This window comes from Macrotis lagotis, chromosome 6 (assembly GCF_037893015.1).
Source record: "Macrotis lagotis isolate mMagLag1 chromosome 6, bilby.v1.9.chrom.fasta, whole genome shotgun sequence".
Taxonomy (NCBI): domain Eukaryota; kingdom Metazoa; phylum Chordata; class Mammalia; order Peramelemorphia; family Peramelidae; genus Macrotis; species Macrotis lagotis.
In genome coordinates this window covers 219706888-219727064 of record NC_133663.1, presented here as the reverse complement: position 1 = coordinate 219727064, position 20177 = coordinate 219706888, and positions in this window count along the sequence as shown.

Sequence of the window (20177 nt, the reverse complement as noted above, 5' to 3'; positions counted from 1 at the left end):
TATAAAAACCTGAATAATTCTTCAGTGCTGGTAAATATGCAAATCTCTACTGAATTAGGCTTGTAATTGTAAGAATAAATAAATTTATGTCATTGATCTAAAATATTTGGTACTATTGTCACATGACAGAAAAGGAAGTCACATTTTTTTCATGTTTACTAAAACTATTTTTATATTAAAAATGAATAGACTCTTTGGGACTTGGAATTTATAAACAATTGCCTGTGCTTGTTACAGGTCCCAGTGAAAAGATAGTATGTGAAATGTTTTCGATGTTGAAAACTTACTGTATGTTTGGGAATGAGAAAGAAGGGGAGGCCTCCAATGCCTTTTTCAAACCATCGATCTGCTTCCATCTATTTTTCATTATGTTAAATCTATTCCCTATGTAACTCCATATTCAAATTGTCAATGTTCATTTTCTCTATCCACAAGAAACAGAATCTTTGACTTCAAGTCAAGGGAACACTGTGTTTCAATTTGCTTACCACCCAAATAAGGAAAAGAAAATTTTTACTACCTGTATCACAGCATTGTGAGGGCAGTGCTTTGTAAAACTTAGTGTGCCATGGAAAGGTAGACTTCTCTATTGTTTAAGCATTTGTTTACTCAATAAACTTTACTCATTGCTCACTGTTAGAAGTTAAATTTGCAATTCTTTGGAGAGGGAGATAGGAACACACACTAGGAGTTCATAAAATAGAGAGGAGGATAATATGATGGAGATAACCATAGGAAAATATCTACCAAAAATTCACCTCAAGTTCTTTCTCTTCTCATCACCCCAATATCAATATCCACATCGACAACTTTAGCTCAGTTTTAGAAAGTTAGACTTGGTTGGTCAATCAACCAGCATTCATCAAACACCATGGGCAGCTAGGTGGCACCATCGGAAACAGTGCTGAGTTTGGGGTCAGGAAGACTCATCTTCCTGGGTTAAAATATAGCTTTAGACAATAGCTATGTGACACCCTGGGCAAGTCATTTAACCCTGTTTGCCTCAGTTTTCTCAACTTTTGGTTGTGAGAATCAGTTGAGATATTTATAAATCATATAGTAGGTGCTCTATAGATGCTAATGATTGTGTACTCAATGCAGCCACTGAAGCTGACATGTGACAAAGTTTTGAATAGGTTCATTTACCTTGGTGGTACACTTTCCAGGGAAGATACATATTTATGAAGTTGACTCTCTCTCTCTCTCTCTCTCTCTCTCTCTCTCTCCCCCTTTGTCTCTATCTCTCTCCTTTATTTTCTTCTCTTCCAATGAAGTAGATTTTTTTTAATGACTCATTCAGCCTGTGTCCATAAAGGAAGTACCCACCACATCATGAGACATATTTTAATATCTGAAATAGTGAATACTGGGGAAACAGTTAGATTTTGTAATATAATAAGGTTAAGTTCTGTTAATGCATTGTCCATTCATAGGTTAGGGCTTAACTGTGTGTCAGACATTGGGAAGTTTTTCATGCTGAAGAATGGCATTTTGTGAGAACAATAGGATCCTTGTATGACAACAAAAGCAAGAGGGTAGCTCCTTTAAACATAACCGAACTATAAAACTAATGTAACTAAACCCAAAATCAACAAACTGCAGAATTTGTTAATCTAACATACCATTCCTAAGCATCTACTCCAAAGACAAAAAAGGAGGGAAAAGATGATGTAAAAACCAAATCAGTTCATGGTTATAGTTAACATGCCATGTTCCAAATTAGATACCTTCAAGATGCACTACATGATCAAAAAAATATCCATCTCAGGATCATACAGCCTTATGTCCCTTCACAATAGTAGTTTTGGTGTCATTTCCTTACTGTGGAGGTAAACACTGGAAAGAAAAAATTGACCAGCTTCCTTTCAGGGATCTTTGTGCAAACAACTGCCAGGACAATCATTATGGCCCCTGACACAGCAAGTGATGGCCCGTATCTCCCTGTGGCTACTTTATTGATATAACAAAAAACTAGAAATAAGTATGAGTATAGATCAATTGCTTGGGGGGAGGGAGCTTAAAAGGAGCAGTGGAGGTTCATTTTTGTCAGTGATGAAATCATAAGGTTCTCTGACTCAGGAGTGTAAAAGCCATCCATTTTAATTCACAAGTTACTACCAAAAAATGACAAATTCATAGAAATCTTTAGGGAAAGAAAGTGATTTTAATAGAGATAGTGAAATTGGGCAAAGAAGGAAACAGGCTACAAGTACAGACTCACAGCTGAATTAGTGAGAACATCAAAGACATTTAAGAAGGAGGAAAAAGGGGAGGGAAGAAAAAAGGAGAGAAACTGTCCCAAGATATTAACTGAACTAAAATCAGCAGAGATCCAGCATTTTGGCAAGAGGAGGGAGCCTAGCAGGGAGGAGCCAGGGGAAGAGGTCAAAGGAGTGACCCACCTGAACATGACTGGAGTGAGGTATACACCTTGGCAGACTGAGTGTTAGACTGGTGAAGGAATAGGGTAAAGGGGCAAGGTTGCTCTCAGTGAAATTACATTACGGAAGAAGTTGAACAATGGAGAGGAAGTCAGAGGCTCACAGAAAATGTCAGAGAGGCTCATAATAATTTCCTTAATATTACAGGAAATACCAGATGAATATTTTCCTAATATTTTTCCTTAAATACCTGCAGACTGCTATGAACTCTTTTCAGAGGACCTTAACTTCTGGTGCAGAAACTGCACGAACCCATATGTTTGCTGCTGTGTGAATCAAGGAGAAATAACTGAATGTGGAAAGTAATGTGGGAGAACAAAGGGCTTTGGAGGTTAGAGTAGGTATAAAGTATGTAATCATAGACCCCCAGATCCCTCTGGCCCTCCTTGATTCACCAACAATGGGTCCCAGACTAAACCCATTTAGTCATTGTTTGGTTCAGAGTTAATGTAAATAACAATTGGTTCTACATTAGCCAGAAACCCCGAGGGTCTTTCCTTCCTAGATTGATTTTTCATTTTTGGACTATGCAAAAGAGATTTTTTTTGGGACCCCTGAAAAACCCTGAGGTTCTTACTCTCCCAGCTTAATTTTTTTTGGTAGTGGTCATTTTCAACCTCTTCATTTCATCTCTCTTATCTAACTAGCCATCATGACTGAATGGGCATTGCTTCTGTCAAACATTGACCTAGGAAAGACCTACCTTTTTTGGGCGGTGGGGGGGGTTGCAAGGCAGTGAGTTTAAATGGATTGCCCAAGGCCACACAGCTAGGTAAATAAGTGTCTGAGGCCGGATTTGAACTTAGGTACTCCTGACTCCAGGGCCAGTGCTCTATCCACTGCGCCACCTAGCCACTTTAAAACCTAGCTTTTAAAAGACCAAAATCCAAGGACCATCCAAGGGTTACTGGATCCAGATGACTCTGGAGGAATAAGTGAGTGACTTTGCACAGCATCCTCTCACTCAATTCTATTTCACTTGCATGTCATGGCATCACCTCCCTGATGGACAAACATTGTCATCTCTAAACAGAATACAAAGACATTAGCAACTATGATACCAGTTACAACAACACTGATCACCACTTAGGATATTTCACCATTTTTTAAGTTTTCTGACATCCCCTTTATTCTTGAGACATTTTTGCTATCTAATCAATCTGCCATTATGCTATCATTTTAGGGTTTCTAATTGCCTAAGAAAAATGAGATACTTTGTGTTTACATTAAATGAAGGAGTTGATTGGTTTGTGAAACAAAGGATATGACAACCTCATATACCCACATCCTGGTTGAAAATTGCAAAAAGTCAAGGAGATAAAAGGAGTCAAGTAGATAAAAGTAGAAATAGGGGGCAGAGCCAAGATGGAGACAAGAAGGGATCCAGTCTTAGGAGCTCTCTGATAAAACTCATAAGCTAAGGAATCTAACTAAACTTTCGAGAGACAAAACCCACAGAGGGACCCAGTGAGGCAGTTCTCCTATTCAAGGTAACCTGGAAAAGAGCAGAAAGGCTCTGCTCCCCCCCAGGTCGGAGGGGCAGCCCGCCAGAGGGATGGCCACCCAGAGCCAAAGAACTTCAGCCTCCCGGAGGCAGCCCCAGGGCGCTGGGAGTCACAGCTCACAGCAGCAGGGAGTCTCCTGAGCTGCACCCTGGGGAGCAACAGCAGGGGACCTCTGCCAGAGCGAGCACGTGGAGCCCAGCCCTCAGGACACACAGGGAGCAGCTTGGTCTTTTGGCAGCCCAGAGCTGGAAACAAGCAGGCAGAGCCAGTAAGCAGGAGCCCCCAGGGCATGAGGCCATTGAGCTGAGAGAGGGGAGTGAAGAGAGAGAGACTGCCTAGCTCTGTCCTCTGCCTCTGGAACAGGACTTTGGGGCTCTGACCACATTCAGATCCTGATCACAGTCTAGGCCCCCGCCATAGAACATCAGCCCCCCCCACCTCAGCCCCCTGGCAGAGGGGGGCGCTTATGGTCATTCACAGACCAGGAGGAAGGACAGAGCATCACACACTGACATCCTTGTCAGAGTGTCCCAAAAGCTCAGGAAGCACCCCAAAACCAGGCCCAGGCTGGGAAAATGAGCAAGCAGAGAAACAAAAGGAAGACTATTGAGAAATATTTTGCCTGTGAGCCCAAGAAGGATCAAAATACTGAGTCAGAAGATGAGGAAGCACAAGCTCCTGCATCTAAAGACTCCAAGAAAAACAGAAATTGGGCTCAGGCTATGACAGAGCTCAAAAAAGACTTTGAAAACCAAATGAGGGAGTTAGAAGAAAAACTGGGAAAAGAAATGAGAGAGATTCAGGAAAAACATGAAAATGAAGTCAGCAGCCTAGTCAAGGAAATCCAAAAAAATGCTGAAAAAAATAGCATGCTAAAAAACAGCTTAGGTAAAATGGATAAAACAGTTCAAAAAGTTATTGAGGAGAAGAATGCTTTAAAAAGCAAAATTGGCCAGATGGAAAAAGAGATAAGAAAACTCTCTGAGGAGAACAAATCCTTCAGACAAAGAATAGAACTCAGGCAGATTGATGAATTTATGAGAAACCAGGATTCATTACTTCAAAACCAAAAACATGAAAAATTAGAAGAAAATGTGAAATATCTCATTGAAAAAACAACTGATATGGAAAACAGACTTAGGAAAGATAATTTAAAAATTATTGGAATACCTGAAAGTCATGATCAGGAAAAGAGAAGAATTACTACAGGAAAATTGCCCTGATATTCTAGAAGCAGAGGGCAAAATAGAAATGGAGAGAATCCACCCATCCCCCTGAGAAAGAGTTCCCAAAAAACCAACCCCTAGGAATATTATAGCCAAATTCCAGAACTCCCAAGTCAAAGAGAAAATATTAAAAGCAGCCAGAAGGACACAGTTCAAATATCGTGGAGCTGCAGTCAGGATCACACAGGACTTAGCAGCAGCTACATTGGAAACTTGTAGGGCTTGGAATACAATATACCAGAAGGCCAAAGAGCTTAGAATGTAGCCAAGAATGAACTACCCAGCAAGGCTGAATGTCCTCTTCCAGGGAAAAAGATGGACTTTCAATGAACCAGGGAAATTTCAAATGTTCCTTTTGGAATGGCCAGAGCTGAACAGAAGGTTTGATCTTCAGATACAGGACTCAGGTGAAGCATGGAGATTGGAGGAGAGGGGGGAAATATGAGGGACTTAATGAGGATGAACTGCATGTATAGAAAAATGATACTCATAATATTCATATGAACCATCTCAGTTAATAGAGCAGGTAGAGGGAGCTTTTATAGTTGAAGCACAGGAGAAAGCTGAATTCAAAGATGAAATATGGTGTAAAAATGGAGTCAATAGGGAAAAAAAGGGAAATGGAATGGGAGAAAGAAAAAGGATAGGGGGAATAGTCCAAGATATTTCACATAATAAGATTTTTTTTATTACAATGAGCTATTGCAATGATATGGAAGGGGGGAGGCCAGGGGGAATGAGGGAACCTTTGCTCTCATCAGAGATGGCTAGGAGAGGAAACAGCAAATATACTCAATGGGGTATAGACATCTGGGTAAGAAGGAGGGGGGAGCAGGGGGAAGGGGTGGGGATGTGAAAAGGAGGAGAGGATGGACCATGGGGGGAGAGTGGTCAGATATAACACATTTTCTTTTTGGCTTCTTGCAAGGGCCTGGGATTGGATGGCCTACCCAGGACCATAGGGCCAGCTGGATTCTGGGCCTAAGGGGTGGTATGGGGGCTCAGGGCTTCTTGGCCCCAGGACCAGGGATCTGTCTGCTGCGCCACTCAGCGACCCTACAGCAGAGTCAGAGTGAAAGGACAGAGAAAATATAGTACATGGTAGTGGAGAAATAAGAAAGGAGGGAGTTGTGATCAGCAATGGCAATGTTGGAAAAATATGGAAATAACTTTTGTGATGGACTTATCATAAAGAATGCGATCCACCCATGACAGAGTTGTTGGTGTTGGAACAAAGACTGAAGCACATTTTTTGTTATTATTATTTGGGGGAGGGTGCAGGGCAAGTGGGGCTGGGTGGCCTGCCTGGGGCCACATAGCAGGGTGATCTTTGGGTGTCTGGGGCCAGATTTGGACCCAGGTGCTCCTGGCTCAAGGGCCAATGCTCTGTCTGCCACCCAGCCACCCCTCCTATTATTACTATTTTATTTTATTTTATTTTGGGTCATTTTTTTTTCTTCTTTTTGGTTTTTGCAGGGCAGTGGGGATCAGGTGGCTTGCATGTCACACTGCTGAGTGACTGTTGGGTTTACGAGGCTGGATATGGGCTCGGGTGCTCGTGGCTCCAGGGCTGGTGCTTCGTCCATTGCACCACCTGGCCATACCTACAATTATTACTATTTTTTTTAATTTTAATTTTTTTTCTCTCCCCTTTACTTTTTTGGCCCAAGCAAGTCTATCTATATTCATGGGGGGAGGGGTATTTTGTTTACTTGTAAACAAGAATATTTTATTAATGTAAAAAAACATTTGTACAAAATGAGAATAAAAAAATAAATTTAAAAAAATGATAAAAGTAGAAATAGGGGTTTCTTGAGTTGAATGCTTTGAGCATACTTAATAAGCTCATACATATTAACTTCTCTGACCCAGGTGGAGCTTAAGCTCATTTAACTAGCACATGTGATGCATGACCAGAGAACATATAATGTAGTAACGTACAAAGGAGGAACAGGAAATTGTAAATTACATAATCCTCAGCCAATGAGTAGTTGAGGGAGGGATCCTTCTTTTCAAGGTAGGAATTTAGGGACTTGATTTCCCTTCTCTAGTGTGTCTGTTTCTGATGGGGCACCCACTTCCTGCAAGGATCATAAATAAAATTTTGGTTACTTCATTCATTCTGGAATCTTGACTTTTTCCTTTGAGGTATTTCTCACCTTGCCAATTAGCAAATGATCCAAATATATATTCTGTAACCCAACAGTTTAAAAAAAAGGATTCATAAAAGTGTTTAGAACATAGAAAGATGTAAAAAAGATCTGTTTCACCAACTATTACATTATATTGTGAACTCCTTAAGATCAGAAAGTGTCTTTTGCCTCTTTTATCTAGTGCTTAGACAGTGACCTGTACACAGTAGACACTCAATAAATGTTTATTGATTGATTATTCTTATGTATAGTCATTGAGATTAATTTCTGAGTGCTTTTTTCCTAAATCCATTTTTTAACTGAATCAATATATCAAAACTGGTGCCCAACAGCAGGGCAGGGGAGCAGCTAACTTAGCCTACCACCCCTCAATCCCCTACTTTCTCCCAACCAGGCTGCCAGTTGTTCCAAGTCTATGCTCGCTAGTCCATCTTTCTAATCTCCTCCTATTGTATTAAGATGCCAATATTCTATTGAAATAAGATAATGCATAAAGAGAAACTGGAAAGAGAGGCAAGGAGGTGGTACAAGAAGTGGCTATTTGGTGTAGAAATAACTTGGAAGTAACATAGAAACCTGGATCTGGGCAAAACAAAGACAAAGCTCATTCATCAGAGCCCAGGTTTCTAAGGGTAGAGTCCAAGATTCCAATGGGAAGGGAATGAGATTAATGACCAGAGTCTAAGTAGCATGGTTTGGAGATGGTCAAAAAGTAGCACCGAAGTTTGCTTCCTGATAAGTAAGATAAGGCTGGTGATAGAAAAATGAAATGATTATATTATTGCCAATTATTAAAGATTTAGAGATAGAAGACAGAAGATTTAAGACGTCTGAAAAGGCAAAAGAATTTGAGCTCTCTCTGGGGTGTTAAAACTGCTCAGGATTTTATTATAGTAAAGTATCACAAATATACAGGTTAAAACTCCTAGAAAAGCAATAACCGCTTAAAATAAAGGTGAAGTTTGAGTGAGAGAGAGAGAGAGAAACAGCTCCAGCAACATGACTTAGGACCCATGGGGAGCCACAAAGGCATAGCATGGGAGCACATGGCCTAGGAAAGAAAGACAGATGTAGATATCCTTCAGGATTAGAAGATAGAATCAAGAAGAGAGAGGCCAGAAGGGCCAGCACTTCCTATTAAATACCCTTCTGTGGTAGATTGGGCAAGGGGTGGTGCTTGGGGAGTGGTCTAGTACATTGCAACAGGTATCCTCCAATGGCAGGCTATGTACAGGTCCCTTCCTGTCCAAAGGTGCTTGACCTCTAAGTTCAACATGTCAATTACGGTTACACAAGCTTCACACTGGTCCTTCCTGTCCCAAGATTAATTTGTAGGGGAAATGGGGGACAAGATGCAAACAACAGGGGTCAGGCTACATCACAGCATTTTCTCAACATTAGAAGACTGGAGCTTGGGAATGAGGAGACAGGATACAAATTTTACATTAAACAGTGAAACAATAGGAGTCAATTTATATCCCAAGAGCAAAGCTCCTTCAATACCCTTAACAAAATTCCCAGATTTTAACAGCATTAAAAGATTACAGGAGGGGCGGCTAGGTGGCATAGTGGATAAAGCACTGGCCCTGGATTCAGGAGTACCTGGGTTCAAATCCGGTCTCAAACAATAATTACCTAGCCGTGTGGCCTTGGGCAAGCCACTTAACCCCGTTTGCCTTGAAAAAACCTAAAAAAAAAAAAAAGATTACAGAATTTATATATGATTATAATTTTTCTATGTTCATAATTCTCTACATCAACATCTCCTTTTCAAACTTTAATAGGAGTTCCCCTCATAATCCTTTCTCTGTTACAACACAACTTTTTTTTCACATGATCAAGATACTGCTCAAAATATAAACTGAAGTATGATAATGAAACAAACCATGAACTGGGAAATCAACATTCAAATATCTGACAGATTTTGTTTAATTTTTAAGTATTCAATTGAAATATGTTTCACAGAATAAATAATGCTTTAAGGAAAAATTAAAAGAATTTTTCCAGTTTTGTAATTTAAATTGCTAATGTTTCATCTTTCATGCTTTAAATATTTTAAAAAAACAATTCTTTTATTTATTAGATCAAAATAATCACATTTTTCTCATATATAATATAATTTTACTTTTTATATTTTTCTTTTAAATTTTTTCAAATGAACAAATTAATAAAAGGATTCTGGTTTCAGTCAAGATTATTTAAGAAAAAATTATTAAAATTAGTCATATTTGAGACTTGTACAAAAGTTTTGGAATTTGGGGGATTTTATTACCATTTCCAAAGGAAAGAGAAAAACAGAGTCCAAGAAGGAGCAGTTTCTATGTGCTTCCCTGTCACCTCCAGACCTCAACAGATAGCAGTCCACAATGGGACATCGAACAATTCCATGATTTTTGAACTCTAGTAAATAGATAGACTTTCAAAGCTCAAACTTATTTAGAGTTTTGGACAAAGAGCTGGCATGATAGTAAGAGGAGAGATTACTGTCCTGTGTACCATCTTATTTAGGACCAGGAAAATTGCCTATTAAGGAATGAGGAATGATGGGTAGAATTTTAGAGACTATGCCATTTCATCAATCTCTGGGTTTCTTAGCCCGACAAACATGCATCCTGGTGGCCTGAGGGTGTACCAAACCAGTTTTCAATAGTCAACAATAACTGACCTAAAACTCTTGCCACCTTACTGAGAAATGGCCTTAGAAGGAATATCCTATCCTACTAGTTGTATGTTATTAAAATTAGATTAACAATTATTCTGAATTATTATTACTTTTTCCCAACAGTTTTCTTCAAGTCCTCAAAGTACATAGGCATAACATGGTATAGTAGAAAAGAACAAATTTGTAACATGAGGGACTACATTTGAGTCCTGGCTCTGCAATTTATTAGTTATGGGTTTGCAGATAAGTTAATTAATTTCTCTGGACCTCAGCTCATCCCCTACAAATGAGGTTTGCTTAGCAGATCAGTCTTATAGCTCCAAGTCTATGTTTTGCTCATTGAATAGGAAATCCCCTTTAAGCATGAAAACAGCCTACACCAATGGGGTAGAACCCAAAAGAAATCGGAAATAATTTTTAAAAATTTAGATTAGGGGACAGTATCTATCTGATATCATGGGTAGTTGAGTGTTCTAGTGGCCACTGCTGGGTGTGAAATCAGAAGGATCAAGTTCAAATCTGACCTCATATACTCATCAACTGTGTGATCTTGAATGAGTCACTCAATTTCTGTCTCAATTTCCTCAATATAAAATGAGGATGAAATTAACAGTACCTACCTCCCAGATTATTCTGAATATCAAGAGAGATGATAATCATGAAGAACTTGGGATGTTGTCTAGAACAGAGTAGATACTATAAAATGCTATTGATATTGACTGTCAGAAGTATTAGAGTAGAATCTAGTATTAGGATCTTGTATGATCAGATTCCAGGAGACTTGATGTTTTTTCCAGTTTGGACTTCTAAACTCTGGAACAAAGAATGAAGCTGATAACTTTTCTCAGTTTTATCTTACTTAAATCCATTTCGTATGCAAATTAAGATATCACCTCTAATGCCAACGATCCTCTTCCAAGGAAGAAGAACAACAACTAGATTAGGAAAACAAGAAACCTAGCTCTGATACCAATTGTGTGATCTAGGCTATATATTTTTTCTTCTCAAAGTGTTAGTTTTCTCATCTATAAAAATAAGGAAAATAATACTTCCATTACTAATCTCAGAGAGTCATTGAGAGAGATGTGTTTTTACTCAAAGTACTAGATAAATTGAGTCTGGAAAAAGTTTTATGTAACAATATCCATGAAAATAGTAAACACTGGGAAGATGGGTAAATGCCCAGCATGGAATATCTTATCTTTTGAATCAATGAATGAAGAGAATCCTGGAATTTTAAGTGGTAAGAATGATAGAAATACTCCTGAGTATCAAATGAGGTCAAAATATCTGAAACATTCTTTCTCAAGACCTTTATTGTCTATCCCATGTCTCTTTTGGTGGCTACAAGGAGAATGTGAATATTTGTCTCTCATTTCCAAACTAGGAACTACAAGACTGAAAGTATATTTTTATTTTTGTTTCCTACATTATTAAACTTTAATATTCCTAAATCCCCCACTTATATTAAGAAGCATTTAACATTGGGACAAAGTTGAATAACAAAAAAAAAAAGCTTAACAAAACAAAATTTTAAAATAAATCAAAAACTTTTTTTTAACTTAGTGAGTAGTTGAGTGAGTCCTAGGGAGATACCTAGGGAGATTGATACCCATCAATCAACTGATTAATAAACATATATTAAATGTCTATCATAGGCCAGACATGTCCCAGATATTAGAAGTATAAATACAATAAATGAAATAATCTCTATGGGCATACCTGTATCAGTCATGGCTATTAAGAAGGCTCAGAGTGGTGGATCCCTTGAGTTCAGGAATTCTGATCCTTGGTTAGCTAAGCTTATTGTCTTCACTAAGACCAGAGAATGTTCAAGAGGAGGATTGGTGCTGATCAGTACTGGGATCAGACCTAAAAATAAAAAAATAAAATAAAATGCATGAATGAATGAATGAAAGTGCATTCCCAGGCTGAGTGATATGGACAGATCGTATCAGTGACTGAGACAGACAAAGGGCACATAGAGAAAGGGAGAGAAAGAAAAAGAACATCTCCTTACTATTTATTCACTCTGGCTAAACTTATAATCTGAATGACAAAGCATTGTCATGTTGGGAATGAATTTGTTTGTAGCAGGTAACAGAATGAAAACATTCTACACTACTGGGGAAAGGAGTCTGGAGCTAGGGCAACACAATCATTTCTACTGTGAGTGGTTTTCTCACCCTACCACGAAGTTGGTGGAATTGTGACTGCATATAAAGATGAATAAATTCCTATGGCTATTCCAAAGTCTTTAGAGCTGAAAGAAAAGTTAGAGACCACTCATTCATTTTACAGATGAGGAAACTGAGGCCCAGCAAGGTTAAATTAATCTCAAGACTTCCACCCCAAGACTACTCCTCTTTTCTGTCCTCTCTTTTCTTATTATTAGGAGATACCTTGTTTTCTAGGGCTGTGAAACAATAATGCTTTGCACTAACCCTCTGTGTGAACTCTCCTGCAGCTAAATATCAGAACTGGTGATCTCTGAGTTTGGGCAAATACCTGCAAGAATCTTGGTTCCATTCATGAAACGCTGCTATGGATAGACTTTTGTCTTTAGGGAAACTTGCCGTATTGATGTCATTACATCTCGCTACTTGATTCTGTTTTGCCACAATTATATGTATCAAGATTTAGCCTTAGTCCTAAAGCATATCCCAGCACAAATGTCTAGTTTCTCTCCTCCAATAAGAGTGAAGAATGCTTTTTGCTTATAAACTCTGTGGGTTCTTTGGTCATCTGTTTTTCAGAATTGATATGACTTAATTCACAGATAGTAAGTTTAAGAGTTAAGATTTGAACTCAGGTTGTGGCTAGGTGGCGTAGTGGATAAAGCACCGGCCCTGGAGTCAGGAGTACCTGGGTTCAAATCCACTCTCAAACACTTAATAATTACCTAGCAGTGTGGCCTTGAGCAAGCCACTTAACCCCATTTGCCTTGCAAAAACCTAAAAAAAAAAAAAAAGATTTGAACTTAGGTCTTTTGAAATCCAAGTCCAACATTCTATCCACTAGACCAGGCCACCTCCCTTGAAGTTTTATAATGTTCTAAAAGTTGATAATTCTCTAGGTTAGATAATTCCAAAGTGTTCGTTGATAATATAAATTTAGCTTTAAAATTCAGTTCTGATATATTTATTAGAAGATGGATACACTAGAATTACATGAATTTCAATAAATGAGAAGTAAGTTTCCATTATTTACTGAGTGTAATGACTTGTATGGAAACAATGAAATAAAATTAGCCTGCCATGTGTAAAAATATAACATCTTGAATATATTAATTTCAATAGAATTGGAATTCATTTTTCACATTAGATATAACTTAATTCTTCCTGAAATCCAAAAGATTCATTAAAAAGCACTAGGTGGCACAAGTAAGCTAAAGAGGAAAGCTACAGACTGCAAAAATTAGGATCTTTACAATTTAGAGAGGGGAAAAAAATCAGATGGTCATGCGTGTCATTGTTGAAGAATTAGGTTTTCCAACGTTAGAAGTGTTTTTTAAAAGGCAGTTTCATGTTTCAAATTGACATAGTTTTGTGGAGAAAAGCAAGTTCTATTTGTAAATGTTACCATTAGTGGGATTATCTAAATAGTTATTTCATGCATTTAACTACTCATAGTTAATTTGTAAATCTGTTTAGATATCCATAACATTAAATCTATCATATCCACAGCTAAACACTTCAGAAAGTGGAATATCCTTGAGGGTAGAGACTATGTCACTTTTCATTTTAGTATTCCTATAACCAAGTTTGGACATATTAGTTTTCTGAATTTGATAACTCCTAAAGGTATACATTCACAACACATATATAGCAGTTTCATATTTGGTGCCAAAGATAAAAGGCTAAGGTTTCAGGAAAATGGAATATATTAATAACTTCAACAAGGTTTAGACACATGACTTCATTATTATTAGGGCAGTGGTATTCAAAAGGTGATCCAAGAACCTCTCAAGACCCTTTGAAAGGATCTGTAAGGTTAAAATTTGCTTTCATAATAATTTCATTCAGTCATTTTTCAATTGTGTTTGACTCTTGGTAGTGTGAGTTGGATTTTCCTTAATCACAATACTGAAGTAGTTTACAATTTACTTTTTCCTGATAATTTACAGATGAGGAAACTGAGACAAACAGGGTTAAGTGACTTGCCCAGAGTCCCATAATCTTACTGACTTGAGGATAGCTCTCTATCCTTCTTGCCATACTGTTTCTAATTGATAAAATGCATTGTAGAAAATATATAATCCCAAGTAAACTATCCTTACTACATAAACTTCTTGGCATGTAAGACCCTGAGTATCAAAACCTGTGACCTTTTGCCTGAATGCCTGTAAGATCCTGAGTGTGGAAACCTGTAAACTTTTGCCTAAATTCTGCTCCTAAATTTCTGCCTGGTCATCTATCAGACCGTGCAACAGGGGAACCTCCCTGATGACCTGCATTCAATGATAACACGCCACACTATCTCAAGACAACCAGCAGATGCTTTGAACTCCCCTACTGAACAATATATAAGGTCTCTCCTCACTTTATTCAGGGTTCCAGGATCCTAGCCCTGTCCTAGGACGCAGAACCCTAGCTCGAGCTAGTTTAATAAACCCTTGCTATTGCATCTCCATCGTGTCGAGTGCCTCTGTTCCATAATTGGGGACTTTTCTCGGACTCTAACAGGCAACAAGTGTCATTTCACATATTGTATTTGAATCTAAACATGGGTATAAATCTATGTATTGTGCTGTAATTATAGGTATCCCAATGATTTCTGTCATTTTCTCTTTTCCCTCTGTACTACTTCACTAGGTGATCTCAAAGCTCCCATGGTATAACTGCCATCTTTATGGTTGTTTATTCTCTAATCTATTTATTCTGCCCCAGCCACTTTGCTGATCTCCAGTCTCAAATTTCCAGCTGCCTTTTAGACATCTAGAACTGAATATCCAGTTGACATTTTTAACTCAAAATGTTCAAAATGGAACTTATCTTTACCCCCTAGAATCCCCCCATTCCTACCTTCCCTATTACTGTGGAGAGCATTACCATCCACCCACTCCCTCGGACTCACAAGCTAGAAGACACTGGCTAACTCTTCACTGTCTCTCCTCCAAGCTATTGCCAAAGCAAGTCAGTTTCATTTGCAACATTTTGATTTTGCCCCTTTCTATCTTCTGACACTTGCCATTACTCTGGTGTATTTTCATTTTGCCTGAACTATTACAGTAGCCTACAACTGGGTCTTCCTGCCTCAAGTCTCTCAATTTCAGGCAATCTTCCATTCAGTAACAAAGTTATTTTCCTAAAGTCAGATCCAATCACCCCAATCAATAAACTCCAGTGGCTCCCTATCAAAATCAAAATATAAAATGTTCTGTTTGGCATTCAAAACCTTTCATAACCTTGTTTCCTTCTACTTTTCCAATCTTCCTATACCTTATTTCCTGCCAGGTACTACTGCTCTATCCAGTGACACTAATCTCCAAGCTGTTCCACAAACAAAATGCTTGACTCTGGGCATTTTTTCTGATTGTCCTTGCCTGGAATGTTCTCCTTCATCTCTACCTTCAGACCAACTAAAATCACATCTTCCATATGAAACTTTTTCTAACCTTTCTTAATCCCAGTGCTTTCCCTCAATTATTTCCTATTTATCCTGTATATAGTTTCTAGTATATATTTACTCTTTGAATGTAGAAACTATCTTTTGTCTCTTTTGTATCTTCAGGGTTTAGCATCGTAAATGATACTTAATGTTAATTGAGTTCATTTTAGCATATAATGAGTACATTCATTCTGCTAAAATAAAAACCCCTGTGAAATGCCAAAATGAAAGAAACCCCCAGTCCAAAAGTGGGGACCTGGAATGAATCACAATCCAATTACAACTTACAAAGATTGTAACAACATTTATGACCAAAGAAGCAGCTTGCAAACTAGAGCAGTGAGACGTTCTCGGCTGCTCAAAAGAAATTGGGGAAAGAGTGAAGTATTTATACATTTTCTACATTTCTACATATAAAATGCTTGAGGTTTTCATGACTAATGGTGTTAAGGGAGAAATATCTATTGATCAAGAACTTAGAGGAGTGGTAGATCCAGGAAGAATCTACAAACACAGAAAATCAGAAAGCAGGATATTTGCTGCTCTCTGAGCTAGTCTAGACTGGTTTCAGCAGTTGCAGACACTTCTAAGTTCAGCTGTTTACTCTCAAAGGATCACTGGTATGCCAAGAAGCCATGGGCTTCAAAAGTCTGCCTAATTGGCTAGTTGTGCTACTCCATTATCTGACTCCCCTGTGGGAAAAAACTCTAGAATATTTACTCAGGAAGCACATGTCTTACAGATCTCATGTTCACAATTCATGTAACCTTCTCAGGTTTACATCCTATTAATTTCTGTGACTGACCCAACTAGGAGGAATCCCTTACCAAATTTCTTATCGTTTTCTATTAAACAGCTCAGGCATTTATCTCATCCAAGTTTATATTTAATTGTCTTATTCCCTTCCTGGGTTGTAAATTCATTAAGAAAAAGGACTTACATTTTTTCTTCAACAGTGCCTAGTAATGGCAGAGAACTGAGAAATGTTTGATACTGGGAAAAAGAGGCAATTTCCAGGTGAGGAAACTATCTATACCAATACAGGTCAGAAATGTCTATGACTTATTATCTTAGACAGCCATCTCATGCACTGAGACTAAGTGACTTGCATAGGATCACACAACCAGTATGTATCAGAGACAAGTTCAAAACGCAGATCATACAGGCTAGCTCTCTTTCTAAGACGCCACACTGCTTCTCAAAACAGTTTGCTGAATTGAAATCTATGTTTGGGTTGAAGTTTTAGATTTATTATCTTTAGGTAATGTGTTAAATAGCAGTTTTTAGGAAAGCATTTTATATTATGACTTTATCATTTTATCTGTGAATAGTAGAAGGTGCCCTGTGGGGATCCAACCCACCAATTTGAGTTGGAGAATGTTGCTATTTTTTTTCTTCTCCTCCTTCTCCTCCTTTTTTTCCTGCTCCTTCTCTTTCCTCCTCCTCTCACTCATCCTTCTTCGACACAGGTGATCCCTCTTTCCACTAGGGGTGCCATACCCTTGTATGTAGCTACAGATTGAGGTAGCTTTTAAAACAAAGGTTTAATGATTCTCCTAAGTAGAATTTGAAATATTTTCTTAAGTAAATCAATAAATTGCTGGACACAAATCAAGCTACTTAAACATGAAGAAGATCCTCTGTGTGTATAGTGAGATTATTGGAGAGAAGACTCCAGGATTACTGAAAAATTCTACTTGAGAGCTCAGAATTTAAATTTACATGACTGATAACTACTTATTGTTACTTCAGAGGAAACTCATTTTCCTCTGAAACTCTGCAGGACTGAGCCCTTTCATAATGTCACATCATGAGAAAGTATGAAAACTTCAGAAGAGGACTTTTTTTTAAAGTGAAACAAAAATGAAGAAAAAAACACAAGAAAGCATCATGCATTTCTGATATTTTTAAGGAGATGAAAGGGAACTAGGCCCATGAAAATATACTGGCATAGTGAACTTCTAATAAGAAAAATTCCTGAGCTCATAATTGACAAGGCAAGTATCACCTAAATAGAAGTAGGGCTTGACTCTTGTTTCCTAGCCTACTTCTCTAGCTACTATACCACACTTTCTCTCTGACACCATTCAGTTTATAAATGGACTTTTTTAAAGTAGCCTAAGAAATACTCTTTCTTCCCATTCTGTGAAGAAGTTCTTTAAAGAGAAATAATAAATAGCCATTAAATGATTCACAGTATGATTTTTTTAAAAAACTCAGAGGGAAAAAAAGGAGAATGATGAAAGCAATGATCCTTTTTCAGGCTTCAGCAGTCTTTTTAGGGTTCTACAGTCAATCAGTTTACTGTGTTTTCATTTGTTTGGGGGTTTTTTCCCCTAGTATCAATCTAATGACTTTGAAACTTAGTTACACCTATAACTTTATTGACTTGTGAAATAGAATTTAAATTAAGTATTAACAGGATAGGATGCATTCTGAAGGAATTAGAATCATTCTAAGGAAAATAGAATATCACATGTAGCACTCTTTGCCCTGTCACCTTGAGCTTCCAACAACAATTTTATGAATTTGATGTACCTTGTAGAGGCAAGGAAAGTTCTGACTTTATAGATTTATTTGATCCCTGTGATATCTCACCTGGAGTTCTTTTCTTTACAATTCTTGTTATGATTTCTTTACTTGGACAAAACTAAATGTGTATTCTTTCCTTTTTGAACCAAATCTGATGAGCATGAGTTTCAAACATTGCTTAACACAAATACCCCCATTTTCCTCTCTGCTGTAAAAAACTCTTCCTTGTCCATTTCTTTTATAAGAAAAAAATTTCCCCATTCAACTGTTTCTTCATCCCTTCTCTCAGTGAATCCCTTTTTCCACCCAAGCATTTGGCGGGGGGGGGGGGGGGCGGAAAAGGATTCCAAAATAACCAATTCACATTCATGTTTTCTATCTACACTCTTCTAACTGCTCTAATAAAAATAAAGTTCTTAGAAGTTTCATGTATCATCTTCCCATATATGAATATTACCAGTTTAACTTTATTGAGAAACTTGTGGTTATTTTTTTACCTTTTTAATACTTCTCTTTAGTCTTTTGTGTGAATTTTCTATTCAGCTCTGGTCTTTTTATTAGTAATATTTTTATTATTAATCCTTTATTAGAAATTTTCTATTTCATTAAATATTCATTTTCCCCCCTGAAGGGTTATACTCAGTTTTGCTGAGCAGGTTCGTCTTGGCTATAAACCTAGTTGCTTTGTCTTACAGAACATCCTATTCCAAGCCTTGTGTTCTTTTAATGTGGAAATGCTAAATATTGTGTGATTCTGATAGCAGCTCAACAATATTGGAATTGTTTCTTTCTGACTCCTTGGGGTATTTTATCTTTGACCTAGGAGTTCTAGAATTTGGCTATAGCATTCCTTGGAGTTTTTGTTCTGGGATCTCTCTTAAGAGATGATTATTCTTTTCCTTCATATTTTAATCTTCAGGATCTAAGATATTATAGCAATATTCCTTGAGAATGTCTTGAAATATGATGTCTAGGCTTTTTCTTTGAGTAAGGCTTTCAGTAGTTCAATAATTCTTAAATTATGTCTCATCTGTTTTTCTGATCATTTGTTTTTCTGATGGATGAGATAGCATAAATTTTTCCTTTATTTTAAAAATCCTTTTGACTTTAGTTTGTTGTTTCTTGATGTTTAATGAACTCACTAATTTCCATCTGCCCAATTCCAATTTTTAAAGAATTATTTTCTTCAGTGAGATTTTGTACCACTTTTTACCATTAGGTCATTGTAATTTTTAGGTATTATTTGGAGTGTTATTTTCAACATAGATCTATATGATCCTATGCATTTTCAGTCATTTCCTTGTTAATCAGATATTGTTTTATAATTTCTTCTCCAGAATATCACTATGATAAGCCAATGAATAATTAAATATTTGAAAAAAATAAACATTAATACAACTTATAAAACTAAATGGAAATCCCCACAGAAAAATTTATGAAACAAGCATAAAAATCCCACATAACATTAACAGAGGAGAAAAAAATCAAGAAGGAAGAGGTTAGAATAATTATTTGAAATTCTATTTATTTTTAATTATTTTAAAAGGAGAAATTTAAATAAACCAGATGATGTTCTACTTTTTTAATCAGAGTTAGTGAAAAACATTAGCAATGTATATTTATGTATACGCATATATCTATGATCTCTTCTCTAAAACTTTGATTTCTCTAGTTGCAAACAGATATTCTTTTTTCTGAATTTTCAATGTATTGCTTTAACTTTTATGAACATAATAGACATTCAATACTTGTTGAATGAATAAATGAACAAGTATATACATTAATGTATGTTTACATTTTCAATATGGAAAAAAAATACCCTGTGCACTATTGCTTTCTTCTACTGGGTAACTGACTTTTCTTTGTTATTTATCATCCTTTTCAATTTTTTCCCTCTGTGGTAAGTATACTCTCGAGACCACCACCTTGTGCTTATCTGAAAATATGATAATGGTAGCTCCTACAATACATATGAGAATTGACCACATCAAAAATCAACTAAGAAAGGTTATTTCCTGGCTCAGCTCAAGTCTTATCTCTGTGAAGTC